Genomic DNA, 19,311 nt, shown 5'->3' with positions numbered 1-19,311 from the left:
AACAAATTACTATTTGTGTCGTTGTGTTGAGCCTAAAAGAAAATTGACAACCACAATCATTGACAGAGAGGGTATTGAGTACCCAATAGGGTCTGTTGTCATGATAGGTACATGACTTAGGAAATACCCTATCAAGAATTCTGATGTTTGGTTGTTCGAGGACTTTGAAACACACAAACATATTCTTCATTTCTCTAACCTTGTTGTTGCAATAAATATTCATTTGATGAAGTATCGTGGTAGACCTCATAACAAGATTTTATGGAAAGTTCACGAATATGACCACGAGGCAATACTTGACACAATACGGGTCAGAGCCGATCCTGAAGGCTCACTTGATTGATTCTATGGTTCAGAGTAGAATGATTTTGAGAATTTTGTATATATTGTCGACGAATTGTTCTATATTCATTTTTTATATATATAAATGCCCATGAGTTGATTTGTACATGTTTAGGGGCATAATTTTGTATATTTAAATGGCAATGAGCTGATTTGTACATATTTAGATGCCAAATTTTGTATATTAAAATGGTGATGAGCTAAATCGCACATATTGTAATGGTAAATTTTGTATAAAAGCCCATGAGATGATTTGTAAGCCATTTTTTTGTATATTCAAATAGCCAAGAGCTGATTTGACCATATTTAGAGGCAAATTTTTGAATAATATGTGACAATGTTTTGTGACTATTTTTTGTGTCTATGTTTTGTGACTATGTTTTGAGTTTATGTGATGTGATAAGGTCAATCACGACCATTATTGATAAGGTCAATCATGAGAATTCTTGATTCTTGTATAATCATGGATAATTATTTGAGTTACTATTGGGTCATAGGAGTCATAGATTGAGTCTAGATACAATTTGAGCAAAAATTGTCATTATTGTCAAAAAAGTTGTCAAGCAACTTGTACATCACGCCGGTAGGGTATGACTCTCGATGTTTCGACGCTTTGGGATGCATGAGAGGAGCATGCCTATCGTAAACCTGCCCACCTGGACGTGCTCGTGATGTTGGTTTGTGCACAGGAGGAACCGAATCAATTATAGCCTATCTTGCAACTTTGCATTGCATGCAATTGACGATTTTTGCAGCAGGCAAAAAATTGCTACCAATTAAAAATGGCTCAGAGCCGTAAAAAACTGAGATAGGACATTGTAAAGGAGTCTCATGCGTAGGTTCAAACATATCAATCATATGTGTCCTAGATTGGAAGAAACAGTCCGTCAAATTTTGACAATTTTTTAGACTCATGACACTTGAGAGATCGCACCGTAGGGTATGACTCTCGACGTTCCGACGCTTTGGGATGCATGAGAGGAGCATGCCTAGCATAAAATTGCCCACTCGGATGTGCTCATGATGTCGGTTTGTGCACATGACAAACCGAATCAATTATAGCCTATCTTGCAACTTTGCATTGTATGCAACTGACGGTTTTTGCAGCAGGCGAAAAAATGGTACCAATTGAAAATGGCTCTAAGTCATCAAAAACCAAGATAGGCTATTGTAGAGGAGCCTCACGAAACCCCACAAGTTCAAATGGATTGATCATATGTGTTCTAGATTGGAAGAAATAGTCCATCAAAGTTTGACAATATTTTGGACTCGGGGCACTTGAGAGATCGCGCTAGTAGGGTATGACTCCCAAGGTTTCAATGCTTTGGGATGCACGAGAGGAGCATGCCTAACGTAAACATGCCCACCCAGACACGCTCGTGACATCGGTTTGTGCACACGACGAACCAAATCAATTCTAGCCTATCTTGCAACTTTGCATTACATGCAACTAACGATTTTTGTAGCAGACAAAAAAATGCTACCAATTGAAAATGGCTCCAAGTTGTCAAAAAATGAGATAAGACATTGTAGAGGAGCCTCACGCGACCCCACAGGTTCAAACAAATTAATCATATGTGTCATGGGTTAGAAGAAACAATTTGTCAAAGTTTGACAATTTTTTGGACTTAGGGCACTTGAGAGATTGCGTCGGTAGGGTATGACTCTCGACATTCTGACGCTTTGGGATGCACAAGAGGAGCATACCTAGTGTAAACCTATCCACTCAGACGTGCTTGTGATGTCGGTTTGTGCACATGACGAACTGAATCAATTCTAGACTATCTTGCAACTTTGACAATAAGTGAGCAACTTTGACAACAATTGAAAAACTTTTACATCTTTTATCCAAATGAATCCAAACTTTGACAACTTTGACAACTTTGACGACAATTGAGCAACTTTGATAATAATTGAGCAACTTTTACATCTTTGATCCAAATGACCCAAAACACGAGAACCAAAAATTGACCATTGCGAGCATGAGGGTGCTCTCGCACCACACACATTGTTGTTTATATTCATATTATCATTTTTTGTTGTTTATATTCATATTGTCAATTTTTGTTGTTTATAATCATATTGTCAATTTTTGTTGTTTATATTCATATTGTTGATTACATAGGCAAATATTCATTTAAATTTATAAAAGGGTAGCCACCAAATACATCAAATACACAATAATGAACTGAATACAAGGAGTTTTGTAGGGTTAATTCAACATTTTAGAAATTTTATCAAATCATCTTCCATGATTGCAATGTTTTATATCATAGATTTTTGTTGTTTATATTCATATTATTGATTACATAGGCAAATGATCAATTAATTTTATAAAAGGGCAGCCACGAAATACAACGAATACACAATAATGAACTCAATACACATTTATTGGATCGAATATCAACATATATATATAAAGGCATGTCTGCCAAGTCAATACAAGTATTACAAAAATGTGGCATATGATATGTCCAAATCGATATATAATAAAAATGTAGAATATATCTACATGTATTGGTCATTCTATGACCACAACTAACACTATATGATCCTAAACTTGTGGTGGATCATCAAAATTAAGCGTCTTTGATGCAGTAAATGGCTCTATAGATGGTTGCAAAACCATAATTCAAAAGCCAAGTTAGAATTCTTTTGTAGAAAATAGTTCACAATTAACAAGATAACTATGCATTTAACTATAATTTCTTTTGCAATTGAAATGTAGATTACCTCATCAGTTGTTCTCGGACCTAATGTTTTCGCTCTCCTCTCCTTGTCAGTCTTAGGAGTTTTCTTGAAGACAAACTTAAAAGGATCCACGTTATGGCCGAACTGCGAAGGGGGCTATTGTAGATTAAATGTACAACTAATACAATGTACTAACATAAATACATAAAAAATACTTAAAAGCTATAATATAGAGAACAATGACATATTGGTGCCTCCAATGGACTGAGGATGACTCACCATCGATGGAGAAACTGTCGCTATTACCTATACAAAAAATGATCAAAGATTAAATACAATTAATATAATGATAAGTATTGTAGGTTAAAAAAACTTAATGTAATATATCAAACAAAAGTGTACCGGATCTTGAGATGCTTCTCCAGTGCACAGAGGAGGGCTTGCCATTGATGAAGCAGCTATGGATATTTCCTGTATGAAAAAAATTCAAGATTATAATTTATCACAAATTCACATGTACATGCACATATAATCATGAAATCAAGAAAATAAAGTAGAGATACATACTTCTGCACTCTCTCAATCCATGGGCGAATCAGGTGCATTCAACAAATCCACATAGCTCAATGGTAGTTGTACATCTAAAATAGACAAAAAACACTAATCAATCTACAAATCCCAACTAAGACAATTTCAACATTTTCAAACAATTGTACAACTAAAAATGTGTTCAATTACCTTCTTCCCACGTTTTGGCGTCCTCAAAGAATTCTTTTGCTTAGGACGAGGCCCAAACGCGGAGGGGGTACCTTAAAAAAATAAAATTAACATGAGATATTAGTACAGATAATATATTAAACATAATTTTAAAAATCTAAAATGAAATGAGTTGCATATTCCATCAAAACAATACATAAAAAAGGGTGTACAAAATATGATACCGTATAGCCTTGTAGGCCAAAATTGATTGCTGAGAGCATGATGTCATCAATCTGGGACATTTAGTCCCTTGTCAACACCTACAAACCAAAAATTGGACCAAACATTAAAGATAGTTAATATATCTTGTAATTTTTTTGAATTCAAAGTGTACTATTCTATTTTAACTTGTTATAAAATCTATACCTCAGGCGTCGAAGTTGCAGCTATAGTAACTGCAGGAGGAGTATGGGATACCACTACTGCATCCTGAAATGCATATTATTTGTATCAATTTAAATTGATGTATAAATAAAAATTCATTTATGTAATTACAAATTTAAAGTGACCGATAAATAAAATGCTATGATTTCAAATCAACACACACGTGCCTGTAGCTGATGGCCAAACAACATGTCCATCAACTCCTCTATCAACGCCACATCCTCAGTCGTGTGGGTTTGACATCTACTCCCGCAAATCATGCATGAATGAAATGTGGATCAATTTGTAGCGGTTGCATCATCCGTCCCTAAGCATATCCCCGAGCAACTGACACACACATGCTAAATGGGCTCTTTGTCGCCACTTGGAGAAACTAATGGCTCATCATCCTGTACACGAGGGTGTGCTAACTGTGTCTCATGCTGGATGATGGCACCAATCAATGTTGTGGATGCCTGAAGAGTCTGTAGCTCTATCGACTCTTTCAGCTCTACTGGGACAACCTGATGCACCTTTGGTTTGGGTGCTAGAGGGCAGCGACTCTTCGGGGCTAATCGCCTATGGGCTCCAAGTCTATCTTGGGCAGAGCCACCACCTCTACCATGGAACTTTCTCATGTCAAAATAGTTTGGCCGCACATTGAGGACAAATTCATAGTATACTTTTCTCAAAAAATACAATGGCACCTCATAATTATTACAAGGTGGATCATTAAAGACCATCCACCACCTCTACCAAAAAAGTTTCTTCATCTGCACATTGGTACACCAATGTATGAGAAACCCCTTTGCGTTAAGAGGTAACGACTAACCAGTTTTAGGATCAACAAAAATGGCACATATTTGTTGTTTACTAATATTTTTGCTTTTCACTCCCTCGTATGATAACCCACCAACATAGTATTGACGACACATATCCCTAAAGTTTCCCTATTTTGTAATTTGTGTGGAAACGGTTGTGGCACCACTAGCTAATGTTTCTAGGCTAGTGGCAAGGGATTTATGATGCTCAAGCTCAGAAGTTTTTAATTTATTAATCATTCTATTTATTTTAGACGTGTTTTGCCCTAATTGATTAATCAATTGCTCCTATGTTTCAGGTGTATAGTCAAAAGGAAGAACTGGAGGTGTATCTTGTGGGTTTTGTTCGAGGTTTTTAGGAGGAGCATTTTGTTGTTGTGGATTATCAGAATCTGGTTTTTGGAACAAAAAATAAAAAAACCTAATCAAAATAAACGAAATTAAATTCAAAACATAAAACAAATTGAATAAATGAGAAAGAAAGGCAAAAATTAAGAAAAACTAACCTTGATCCATAGCGTTTGGTAGAGAAATGCGGCAGACCGTTTGTGGTTTCATGGAGAAAAAAGAGGAAAAAACATCGCGGTCATGGGGAAAATAACACCCAGTCATTTTTTTTTTTTTGATAGGTACCACGTACACATTTTTTTAGGACTTATGAGCGCGTATGCACTCACTTTCCTAAAAACACCACGTACGTGCTCACTTTCCTAAAAACATCGTGTACGCGGTATCTTTTTTAGGCTCAGGAACAACAGACCTAAGCGTGTACACGGTGATTTCAAATTTTAATACCGCGTATGCGCTGCTTTTTTTTCATGTTTTTTTTAGGTGCTGTCCACTTTTCTGATCACCATCTTTGTGCACATACCCTTGATGAAGTTTCTAAGGTAGTCCTCACTAGTGATAACATTGTTACCTTAGAATTTGGTACTTTTCCTCTAAACTCCTTTAGAATCAAATAAGATAACCACATATATCATAGAATTCCAGCTAATTTTATTTCTCCATATTCCTAAAGGTTATCTTAATAGAACAAATCTTTGAGCTTATATCCTAGGAGGTATTCTTACATTTTGTCTCATATAGTAAAAAAAAATATAGTCCTATTGACATTTTGTTGTAACAATTCATTATCATCATTTTGGTCTAAAACTCCACACCAATGAATATGGATGATTTATATCACAACATATATTGAATTCTCATTCTAACAAATATTGAACTCATTATCCACACTTATAGTTCATAATTCTATTTTTATAATAACTCCATTAAGATACATTTTGAATTTAAGAAACCATAACTACGATTGAAACAACATGAATATATTTCCAAAACACTAACATTAAAGACTGAAAAAAAGGACAAGTTTGAAATATTTCTATAGCACTCCTTTATGAAGTGTATAAACAAGATAACTTCAAATCAACAAACAAAATAAAATTAAACAAAATATATTTTTTAAACCTTCAAATATTATTTTAGTGATGCAAAATTTCTCATTGACACATTTTCTCTTGCATTAGATATGCCAAGTAGGAATTTTGTGAGTATGGGCTCACAAAATAGAGTTTAGTGGTTGAATCACCCTTTCAAAAAATAAACAATATATAATATACTTCGATTTTGTGATCTGTACCATCAGAAATTTCTTTATACTCCTTTACTTGCATTTGGACAGGACAAATGCTCTCTTCCTCTACCAAATTTGTTCACCAATATTACTTTCACTTGTGGGCCTTTATCCATCATAGTTTGATCTCCTCCTTCAAAAATATTTTCCACTTTCTTTTTCCTTTTGTGTATTTCAATCCATCACTAACCATCCACCTAATGTTTCTTTCTCTTCTCTTGTGGATTTAACCCACCACTATATGTCCTACCCCACCCAAAATATCTATCTCCATTCTCCTCTCACTACTACACTTACAAATCAGCACCATTATCATTATGAAAATAAAAAAAAACACATATTCATTAATTCCTTTAAATGAATAACCACTATTGCAACCATTCTCTTCTTTGTTGTTTTAAACTTTTCTTCTTTACTAACTATAGTGTCGTAAATTGTATCCTAAATACAATTTCATACTCACTTAGATCCCACTTTAATGTTTCTACCTTTTCTGCCCTGATTATGTTCATTCAATCAATCATGCAACCTTCCTTTCTTAATATTAACTAAATATTTTATTATTTAATTAATTACAATTTATTTACTTTAATTAAATAATCTTATTATTTAATTAAATTCAATTTCTATTTTCCCATAATTAAATAATTTTATTAAATTATTTAATTAGCTAACCGTGTCTTACAAATTAAATAAATTTCTCAAATTTATATAATTTAATTTTTCTCTCGGTTTAAAAATTCAAAATTCCCAAATTCTAATTTCCAACTAAATTTATTGCATGTGCATGATTTTGGATATTTTCGAAATAATTTTTAATCCAAATTTAAATTAAATGCAATTTCATGTTAAATCCTACAACACATGCTAATTTCTTAGTAACACTCACCCTTGAGTTCAACTGTCAATCACCTTTTCTGATTAATTAATTAATTCAATTAATTTAGATAACTTCCTCAATCACCTTTCTAACTCTCAATCAACTTTTTGAACAAGTTCATCCATTCAGCTCACTTCAGTTTAATTTTCAATCAATTTTCTCAATTAATCTCAACCATTGATCGAATCAATTTGCATATCAATCTTGACCATTCAATTTTCATTCCAATTTCTATAAATTCAACATCAATCTCCTATTTTCATGAACCACCATCTTTGAAATCTTTGTGTCATTTTTATACAGGAATCCCAACACAATACTGAGATCCATACAACGATGAGATTGAGAAGAGGAATGAAAGTAATGGATTGAATTAGCAAGGGAGTTTAATTGATTTATTGTCCATGCTTTGATTTCAATTGTGTTTTCATTGTTTTTGCGGATTTTGTTAATTAGACTGGGTTTTTGGTGGTTAAACCTGTAATATCTAGTTAATTACATCTAAATTCCTCTGTAATACATTTGGTGAACTTGACATGAATCAGAGAACTTTCTAATTCTTTTTATTTTCTCTATTTTGCAAGAAACACATATGGATCTTTGCATTAGCACTCAGGATTTCGTGTTTGAGTTGACGAAATTTCACATTCCTATCCAGATTTTCACATTCAGTAAAATAATTTCAAATTTGTATCCACATTTTCACATTCATAATTTTTTTTTAACTATTTTGCATTTGTCATCTTACCATTTTACATTTGTTAGCTTAGTGTTTCGCATTTGTTGTCTTAGTGTTTCGCATTCGCCCAATCAGTGATTCACATTTGTTTGATTACCATATTGCATTCGGTAGCTTCCTGTGTCATTTTAGTTGTTTTTTTGTTTTGCATTCGTAGTCTTTGGTATTCACATTGGACTGTTTTATTTCAATTGTTCTATTTATAGGTTTTCTCTATGCTATCAACCTCCTATCTGCAGTGTGTGGCAATTAGCAAAGGTGGTTTTGATTAGTTGAAAACAAAACAATAAAACTATTAATCATTTATCTTGCAGAGGTAGATTAGGAAAGTGTTTGAGATTTTCTAGATTAGCTCATATTTGGTTTTGGTGCTTAAATTTATCCAGTGTCTTCTATGTTTTGAGTGCTAGGATCTTTTGTATTTAACCCTTTTAGTAGGCCTACCTCCCGAGAAGCCCTTAAGGCTAGGTGTGAGGGAACGACCCAAGTGGTAACAAGCTAAATCCAAGCTTCTTTCAAGCTGCTATAAATAAATGTGTTTGTGAGGAAACTCATAAGAAACAAGTGCAAACATGTATCATATCAACTCATGTCTTCCTCACTATCTGTGTGATGTGAAATCCACACAGTGACACGTAAAAAACTCACAAGGACTAGGAGACCTCTTAATTAAGCAAAACACCACATGTATGGCCACCTAAACAAATGTACTTACTACGAACCAATTATTTTAGTAGCCAAAATCCTTCTATTTGCTAGCACAGGAGGTTGGACCTCTGAAATTGTTCCACATTCTCGCGTTTCAAAGTAGAGATAGAAAATTCCTTTAGATCTTTGGGTCTTTGGGAATTCAAAGTTTGGTATACCTGAGAAGCGAGTGTCATGGTGGGGGAGCCAATGCTACCAAACTTCTAAGCTATGCACTCTAAATAAGTGCAGCTCAGATTTATCTACAGTGGGAACCCAGAAAATATTGTCCTAGCCAACCTAGGATTCGTGCTTTTTTGTGCATGTTATTTCAACCACATTGTCTTCTGAGTATCTGTAATATTACATTTCACTGAGACATAGGAAAACTGAGATGATAACAAAAAAACTAAAATTCCCCAAAAACTGAAATCAAAACAGAAAACTCAAAATTTTGCATTGGTCTTGCTAGAGGGTTTCACATTCGTTTAGACACCATTTCGCATTCGTCTTATTAGGTTTTCACATGAGTTTTGTCAAAATTTCACATTTGTCAGTCTCCCTTTTCACATTTGTCTAGAATAACATTCGGTCCTTAATTAGAAAATCATCAAGTGAACTGCGAAAGTTCATACTATCTCCTGTCTTTTTGCAATCAAAAAGTCCTACTTATAGTCTCTTAGGTCTCACAGGTTTGCATATCCTTAGTAGTCCTTATTTTACATTTACATTGTCTTAGACTCAAGTTCAAACAATTGTCCAGAGAGTCGTTGAGAATCTAGAGACCTATTATCATCAATTAATTTCTAGTCAATCATTGTTCCCTTTCTCATAAGTCTAGTATAGGGTACCATCAATCATACTATCAAACTGAGTCAAATCAATCCTCAATATCTCTTGCACAGTGTCCTCGATCCGATCCTTCAATTTTGTCATTAATATTCTTTGCATCTGTCTTTTCCTAATTTCACATTCAATTAATAAACCAATACTTAATAGTGTCCACCTTTGCTTTCATCACCATATTCTTAGGAGTCTTTCATGGCCTATACACAATCCCAGAGCAAGAGAAACCAAATATGTCAAGATGCATCGCTCAAGCATTATCAAAATCATCCACCCATGTCTAGCAATGATTCATTCCAAAGTGATTATACCAATGCCATATCTACCTCATGTGATTCCACACCAACCAGTAAATCCAATAATGACAATATTCGAGTTCACCCCAAGGGTTATCCACAGTATAAATCCAAGCCAATCCATTTCTTAATACAAATCCCTGACACAATTTAGAAGTCCTCGATCTAATGCCACCATATGCTCCATTTCCAAACTGTAGCGTCCTAAAATTGCGACACTTGCAATTTCGACTGCATTTCGGTCTTCACGATGGCGACGCAACACGCAACCTGAATGAAGACCCCGAAACCTGTCCAGGACCATGGCGCCCAGCGCCCTGGTCCCTGGGTCCTATTTTGGGCCCGGTCTCTTTTGGACTTCGGGTCTTTATGTTTGCAAATTGGAAAATTCTCTTTCCTGGTCGGCCTAAGGTCGGGAAAATCAGTCTATCAGCCCTAATTGACAAGTATATAAACTACATTTTCCTCTTTCATTCGATATGATGGAAAAAGCGTGGAAACTATACTCAAGCATTCAAGCATTCAAGCATTCCTTCAAGCAATTGATCATTTCAAGTCTCCATTCAAGGCTAAGTGTTGCATTCAAGACAAGGATTCAACCATTGAAGAGGAGATCACTTACAACATACTACTACAACATACAACATACAACATCTATACCTTCGCACATAAGGATACAAACATCCTTACAACAAGGTATTAGTACTTGTTTTACATTACAGACATTTACATTTACAACATTGCTCATTTCTTGGTTAATTCCAAAACCGGGGTTTGACCTAAAGGCAAACCCCTAATCCCTAACCCCCCAATCGTCTTCGCTTTTGTGTGTGTAGGTTGCAGGTACGCGACTGAAATTGAAGATTTAGAATCCTTGTGCAGAGACGAACAGATCCCCCTTCATTTCGCTGATTTTTCGGAGGACCGTGGCGCTCGGGCGCCATCGTCCCGACAACTTTCGCTCAAATTTGCAGGACAACGCCGTATCGACATTTTACTGCTAATTCCAGGTCCGCAGCTTCATACTGTATTCCTATCTCAGTTTATAAGCGAATCTTTCTCACTTTCTATGCATTCCTAGCTTAATTCTTCTATGCACATTCTTTACAAAAGAGGGTAGCCTTGCTGTCATAACCCTTGAAACTCATTTAGCATCCAATCTTGCATTGCGTGGGATTGGATCTTGTGGATTTCAACCCCTCTTTTGAATGTAAAGTCTCTCCCCTAAGTGAAAACCATCAACCCTAGTGAATCTCCCTTCTCTCTCCTTGGAGTTGGAAGAGGGGAGAGCAACTAGGGTTCGATCGCGATTTTCCGCTTTACACAAACAAACCTACTTTAGAGACTCCTATTAAAAAACATTTCTCATCATGCCAAAATGTTGAATCTTTTTAAGAATCCCCCATGCATATCCAAACACCTACCCCGTGTCAAGGGGATAATCCAAAGCCAAAAGAAATGAGACTTGGAACAAATCAAGATCAAGAACAAACCCTCCCATCCAATCCAATTTTCAATCAAGATCCCACCTATAAAGATTCTTATGAAGATCCCCTCATTATTTTGTATTCCATTCACAATGATCCCCTTCCATCTCAAGAGAAAAGTGTCCTTCCAAGTCCCATTCAACACCCACCTCCTAAGCAAGATCATGACATCTCATCCATCCCCATCAATAATCCAATTCAAAATTAAGAGCAAAGCATAAACTCTAATGATCCTATTCCAAATCAAGATCAAAGTTTCCCTTAATCTCCATGTCATAATCCTCCTAATCCACCTAAAATTCCCATCATCCCTTCTTATTCTCCTCATGATCCTAATCCACCTCAAGATCCCATCAACCCTGTCAAAGCTATTCATGAACCACTTACCTATCAAATGGGTTCCTCTATTTCCATCTGATCTAGTCTACTTCATGATCCTATCATTTCTTCCATACCATATCCTCCTCAAAATGGACTCGCATCTTATTTTAAAAGCAACAAGTATCCCATTACTAATTTTTTATATCAAAACATGCATTATCAAGGCAAAGGGTTAGGCCTACATGAACAAGGTATATTATAATCCCTTCATATCAAATCAAATCTCAATCATCATGGAATTGGCTACATAGATCACTCTCAAAATATTGGTCTCCCTACTAAATCCCATATTCCTCTAGCTAAATCCAAGCATACACAATCCCTATCATCCAAATCCATTTTGGGTCTTTTTATCCCAAAATCAAAGCCTTCGTCCCTTCCATCTATCTTAGAACCTTACATCCCTCCATCCACTATACATATGATCCCTAGTTTACAATCCAATTACCTTGTCATAAATCAAGATCAACAAAGGCACACATCTTCGATCACCTTCAAACCATATGCCTACATCAACCCATCCAAAAGGCCTCCATATCATTCTTATTCATCCATGAATCCCATTCCTTTTGGAAGCAATTTGGGTGTCAAGAATAAGATCCATAAGTCCAAAATTCCACATACATCCAAAGATCAACATGTCTAATCTGAAAGACATGTCAAATCAAAGAAAAAAGCAATATTCAAAAGGCCACAAAGGTCCGTTAAAAAAAACAAAAATCGAAAACTATGTGATTCCTAAGTCTCTCATAGAAGCAATGCATTCCAAAGAACCAGAAAGGAAAGAAAAATTAAAAACCATGTGGATTCCCAAGTCGCTCATAGAAGCATAGTACCCTAAAGAAAAATTAAAATTGACATCCAAACTTGTTATTCACAAGGCTTCCTTCATCCCTCCATCTAAACATATCACACTTTTCAAGTCTATTTTGAGTCCTTGTGTCCCAAAATCCACTGTCTTAAATACTCCATCACCTCCATCAATTTTGGGTCCTTATGTTCCAAATTCCACATCGACCCCTCTATCAAAATCTCAAAATCCAAAATACACTTGTCTTCCATCACTCCACCATCCTCCAAGGTGTGTGTCAACATTGATCTTGAAGACATTTCTATCCACCCAATTGCAAATCTTCCAACATCCTCTCTATTATCCAACACCTATTTTCCATCCTTCCATCCCCCCCATTCAATCCTTTGCATAAATCCTTCATTTATGAAATAGGCGTTTGTGTCATTTTGTCACATGCTTGCCTAAGCTCAATCTTATGTTCAATCCATTTCCTAGATATATATATTCATGAATGCTTCAGAATCCGAGGTTGTTCGTCTTTAACATTATCTTTTGGTTGGGATGTATACTCAATCTGGAAATAGAATCACTTGTTGTATCTTGATACCGACATCTTTTGATTACTATATCTCACACACTTAATCAATAGCTTTAAGTCATTGTGATTTCTTAGGTGAAGATGACTAGTGAAAAATCTAAAATGTTGCTTCAATGCCACTGTAATTCTCAAACCCACATGAGCTTCATTGCTTACAAGCCAATCTAAGAAAAATAAATGATGATAAAAGCAATATAAAAAATATCAAAAGAAAAAAACGATGAAGAAAAGAAAAATGTTGAGAAAAGAAATGCAAAAATGCAATGAAATGAAATATCAAATGCTCGGCTTTGAGAATATTCGAGTAACTCCATCGAGGCTGTAGATGCTTGACCAGCAATGGAGCAATATTTATGAGATTACAGTGATAAACCTCATCGAGACTATGGACGTCTGCTAGTAGCAAGGCTCTATCCATGATGCTTTTGAAGTCAAGGTAACTCATGTAGCTAGTCATGTTGGATTCTAAATATGATAATGATCATATGGACTAGAATAAACCCATTTGCACACACATGGGTAATCAAAGACTAATTACCCTGATCTAGTTTGGGATTCTCCTTCCCTTTTGAGTATGCTTCTTAGTCACTAGATATGTTCGGTTGAATTTTTTGGAGGTTCTAAGTGTGGGTTGGGTCTCTATCTTTGAAATGTTCAAGGACACTTATTCAAGCAACGCTAGATGTTGTGACGATCTCACCTATTTCCCTTTTGCAAATGGAGAACTCTATACTTGGCGGCAAGTTTCATCCATTATATCCTTCCTACTACATCTCCCATTATCCCTCATCTACTATTCATCACCCTATTTACATTCATCTTGTTTTTCCAACTTTGATCTTGACAAAGCTAAGGATCTTCATAAGCATCAAGCACCTTATTTGTTTCACCTTATCCATACCCTCTAGTCCATATCCCTTATCATATCAATTTCTTCATTCCATCATCCATTACTACCTACGATCTTGCTTCTCCTATCCATATCCTATCTCTGTACATATCCCCTTTTCCATCCTTCATCTTGACAAAACTAAGGACAAAAATAATAATGCAAAAACATGGTTTCAAAAACTCTTGACATGTCCCTTCACGTGGACCACATGCCATTCAAAATACCATGTCATTGTCTTACACTATCAAATCCCTTAGCTTGGAAACATGTGGTCACCTCGTGAGATGGTCCTTGGAAACCAAATCAACTTCGATTCAACAATAAGCTACCTCCATCTATCTCTTATCCATCTTCACCTCAACAATTCATTCATCCTTTCATAATATTTCTTGCCTCGCTAGACACAGGGGGCAAACAAATACATCTTGCTTGTAAATAAAAAAAAATCTTTCAAAATACAAAAAAATCAAAAAACCTTTCAAATTATAGTCCTAAAAAAAATCTTTCAAAATACAAAAAAATCATATAATGTCTTGAAAAAATCCAAAAAATCCAAATATCTTCCAAAAATTCATTAAAAATAAAAATCCTAAAAAAATCCAAAATAATTATAAAAAGTCCTAAACCCCCCCCCCCCCCAAAAGTCCTTTAAAAAACCCTAAAAATAAAAATAAAAATCAATAAAAAACCCCCAAAAAATCTATCAATCATAATTCACAATAAAATATCCTTTGCAAACGACAAGTATTTCAACAGGCACCAAATGCAAAACATGGAGCTTAACAAATCGTGCATCAACAAACAAACTATCAAGCTAGCTTATAACTTAATTGACCAACTGTCTATCAATTTTCAAACATCCTTATCACACAACATGCCTTTATGAATACATCGTTCTTAAAACAAGCACCTATCAAATATCATGTCCTAATGGATATATCTTTCCTACAATGGACATCCTATCAAACAATCATCCTATCCATAAACACTTATCCTTGGCAAGAAGATCAGTATGGTTGTTGACTCGTTTGGTCAAGTTAGTCTTGTCTTTTTATCAATTAGTGATAGGTTATGTTCCTATGCTACTCGAGGATGTCCACAAGTGACTTGAGTAGTTGGGATGGTTCATAATCATTTTTCTTTATTTGTTGTTTGTGGTGTGTTTTCATGAAGTTCTGGGGCACAGGTATTTTGGGTGTCTGTGTTGGTATGTTCATTTGACAAGTATCCTATGCAAAAATAAAAGTCAAGGATAGCTATGCTTGTGACTATCGCACATACCTCGACCCTTAATACAACCCTAGAATGTATGGATTCATTTTTTGTCTGCTATGTGTTTGTTTCTGCAATGGGATATCATTTACACCTTGGTTCTTTATACCTTGGTGTACAAAGCTCCATTGATACATAATAAGGCTTGATGATGAAAATGTTGCAATATAATAAAGACACAAGAGTTCGTGATAGTTTCATTTCCTCATATCAACTATTCTATCGATCAATCAATTCTATTTCGTAACAATCTCTACTTCTTACTAATCATTCATCATTTTCATCATATTTCATCAATCATTTGTCTTATACAAGATGTGTCCTTCCTGAAACTAGATGCTTTCACCAATTATTTGTCTTATACAGGATGTGTCCTTCCTGAAACTAGACGCTTTCATCAATTATTTGTCCTATACAAAACATGTCCTTTCTAAAACCAGATGTTGTCATCTACCATTTGTCTTATACAGGATGTGTCCTTCCTGAAACCAGACACTGTCATCTATCATTGTCTTATATAGGATGTATCCTTCCTGAAACCAAACGATCATCTATCAATTGTCTTATACAAGATGTGTCCTTCCCGAAATCAAACTTGATCTTTATCCAATCAATCAATCTACAAATCACTCCAACCATTTCTTCTACCTAATCAGAATTATGCATGTTACCAATTAACCATTCTTCTATCTCTCATCTTAAAATCTTATTCTTTTGAGAGATATTTCATGCCTTTAATGCACAAACAATCTCTCGAGGGGGCATCAATATCATACCTCCATCTCTCAACATATTGAAGCAGTTAAATTTTTTTTTTTCTTTGAAACAATGTTGTTCCAACATTGTCTCAAAGAGGAGCAAATGTAAACACCTAAAAATGTCTCATTACTAAAATACTGATTATTCGTCTTAATTAATTAAATAATTCTACTTTAATTATTTAATTAATCTAATTTTTATTCTTCTAAACTAATTTAATCAACACATTTCATCATAATTAATTATTCTATTTCTATCTTAATCATTTAATCATTCAATCATGCAACCTTCCTTTCTTAATATTAATTAAATATTTTAATACGATTTATTTAATAATTAAATCCAATTTCAATTTTCCTCTAATTAAATAATTTTTAGCTAACTATGTCTTCCAAATTAAATAAATTTCTCAAATTTATTTAAATTAATTTTTCTCTCAGTTTAAAAAATCAAAATTCCCCAATTCTAATTTCCAACTAATTTTATTTCATGTGCATGATTTTGGATATTTTTGAAAATCAATTTTAAATCCAAAATTAAACTAAATATAATTTCACGCTAAATCCTAAGCACATGCTAATTTCTAACTAACACTCACCCCTGAGTTCAACGATCAGTCACTTTTTTTTTAACTAATTAATTAATTCAGTTAACTTCCTCAATCACCTTTCTAACTCTCAATCACCTTTTTGAACAAGTTCATCCATTCAACTCACTTTTTCAATCAATTTTCTCTCAATTAATCTCAACCATTGATCGAATCAATCTGCATATCAATCTTGACCATTCCATTTTCCTTCCAATTTCTATAAATTTAACAAATCTCCTATTTTCATGAACCACCATCTTTGAAATCTTTGTGTCGTTTTTATGCAGGAATCCCAATGCAATACTGAGTCATACAACCACTAGATTGAGAAGAGCAATGGAAGAAAATGATTAAATCAACAAGGGAGTTTAATTGATTTATTGTTAATGCTTTGATTTCAATTGTACTTTCATTGTGTTTGTGGATTTTGTTAATTAGATTGGGTTTTTGGTGGTTAAACCTGTAATATCTAGTTAATTATGTCTACATTCCCTTGTAATAGAGTAGATATATTAATTTTCAATGTTTTATAAATCTAAACCTCCCTCCACCTCCAAATTTCCTTTTGCCTAGTTTAATATATGATGGAAATTTGATAGGGAGAATGAGTAAATACCCCTCAACACCTACAATTTTTAGGAATCCTCCTACAACCAAACTATTTAAGGGCAAATTAAAAGTTATAGAAATAAGCTTCAAATGTCAATAAAAACTATGCAAATATTAATATGACAACCACACGCTTTCAAGTTTTTGCAACATTGTTGCAATTAATGATATATCATATTGTTTGCATTAATAAGGGCAAACCAAAAAAAGAATTGTCACCAATATTATGTAGCAAAATTATCTTATAAGTATTGAAGACGAGTCGTGGAAAAAAATTATCCTATGATTATAGACCCAAGAATTAATGCATCTTTAGAAATAAATTGTTGGTGGTTTTGAATTTATTAGTGCCACCAAGAGGGAAGAAAAAACTTCTAAGATACATGGTGAGTAGCTGTAATAATAATTAGATTATTTCATATTTATTGAGGAAACTCACTTGAGAGTATTTTATCAAATATAATGATTTTATAATTATAATGAAATTAGCTAATATAATTATAATGATTTTATAGTTTTTAAAAATCAAATTTTATTAGTGATTGTAATTACAAAATTACATTCAATAAAATCATTTAAAATATTAGATAAAAATGATTTAAACTTATAGCATGAGAGTATTCAAAAGACACTTACCCTTTATCTTCAAATTGAAAACCATTCACATAATATTGATATAATAATAAACATAATATTCTTTTAAATATATGAAAAATAAACCAAACAAAAAGTTAAAATTAATTTATAATTTTTAGATAAATGTATAATTTCTATTTAGGTTTGAAACAAGAAATAATCAACTAAAGATAATGAAAAGAAATAAAAATAAATTTTAAAAATTAATCTATTATTTCATAATTAAAACTTTTTTTTTCTTGGTAAATATTGTATTATATATTGATATTAAAACAAAAACATAAACACACATCAACAAAGAGGCCTCCTACTGCCGAGATAGCTCCTGCTCCTTAATTATCAGTGACCAAATCATTTGATAGACTACAAACAAAAATTGGATTAACCAGTAAGATTCACTTTTAACAAGATTAACCCACTGAACCTCAACCATACCTAACAAGCTCGCTTTAGCAACTATTCAAACATTCGGATTTCCATGACTCGCCCAGAAATCCTCCTTGAAGGTTTTCTTCTGCTTATCTTTTTTTTAGCCCCCCCTCGTTCGATGCCTGAACCACGTGCTCCATATCACGCAAATAATTCTTAATGTGATCCCAATCATTTTGAGCATCACTCCTTCGTTGCTCCCCGTCGCAATCAACACCCCATATCAGAAAGTCGAGGAGGGGGATCAAACTCTACAACATGAAGCCACTCCTTGCTTTTTGTAATGAACCCCACCCCTAGATGGGCCATGGCCATAAATGATGCCTTACCAAATTTCCATTCTTCTTTAATGTACTCATGCATCACCCACTTAATATCCTCCTTGCTGCCCAATTCCAGGCGCCACACAAAGAAAATTGAGGCCACATCCATATCGGTCCTATATCTAAATTCAGAAGCCATGTACTCTTCCCTCCAAAAAGGCGTCCACCATTCCGTGAAACCTCGGGTTTTCAATCTTGAAGATGTTTCTCATTCGCTCTTCAGACACCCTTCCCATGAAGGCCAATTGTTGTTGTCAGTGAGCAAAGAAAAGTTTGCCTCCATTACTATGAGCAGGGCAACTATAGCCTTTAACCTACCCGTTCTTGCACCTTTGCGAATGTTGTCTGAAAAACAAATACCCCCAATCTTATATCACAAGCTTCAAACTGGAGGCACATATCCCCTGCTTAAGCCATCTTGTCTCCACAACACTCGCAAGTTTCCCTTGCACTCGAGCACCTTCTGCGTACTTGCCTCGGGAT

The 19,311-nt window shown here is 34.4% G+C and overlaps 1 long non-coding RNA gene across 1 annotated transcript; it reads right to left on the bottom strand.

Annotated features, from left to right (window-relative positions):
- Nucleotides 1-3,081: 3,081 nt before the first annotated feature.
- LOC131046544 (uncharacterized) lies at nt 3,082-3,846 on the bottom strand. Its single transcript, XR_009106018.1, has 5 exons — nt 3,772-3,846; nt 3,601-3,674; nt 3,436-3,504; nt 3,313-3,339; nt 3,082-3,177 (listed from the first exon to the last, which is right to left on the bottom strand). It is a non-coding gene; the product is annotated as an uncharacterized LOC131046544 (long non-coding RNA).
- Between the last annotated feature and the right edge of the window lie 15,465 nt (nt 3,847-19,311).

The sequence above is a fragment of the Cryptomeria japonica genome, chromosome 3 (assembly GCF_030272615.1).
Source record: "Cryptomeria japonica chromosome 3, Sugi_1.0, whole genome shotgun sequence".
Classification (NCBI taxonomy): Eukaryota; Viridiplantae; Streptophyta; class Pinopsida; order Cupressales; family Cupressaceae; genus Cryptomeria; species Cryptomeria japonica.
The sequence above is the reverse complement of the archived record's forward strand: the minus strand, read 5'-3'. Positions and strand labels throughout refer to the sequence as shown.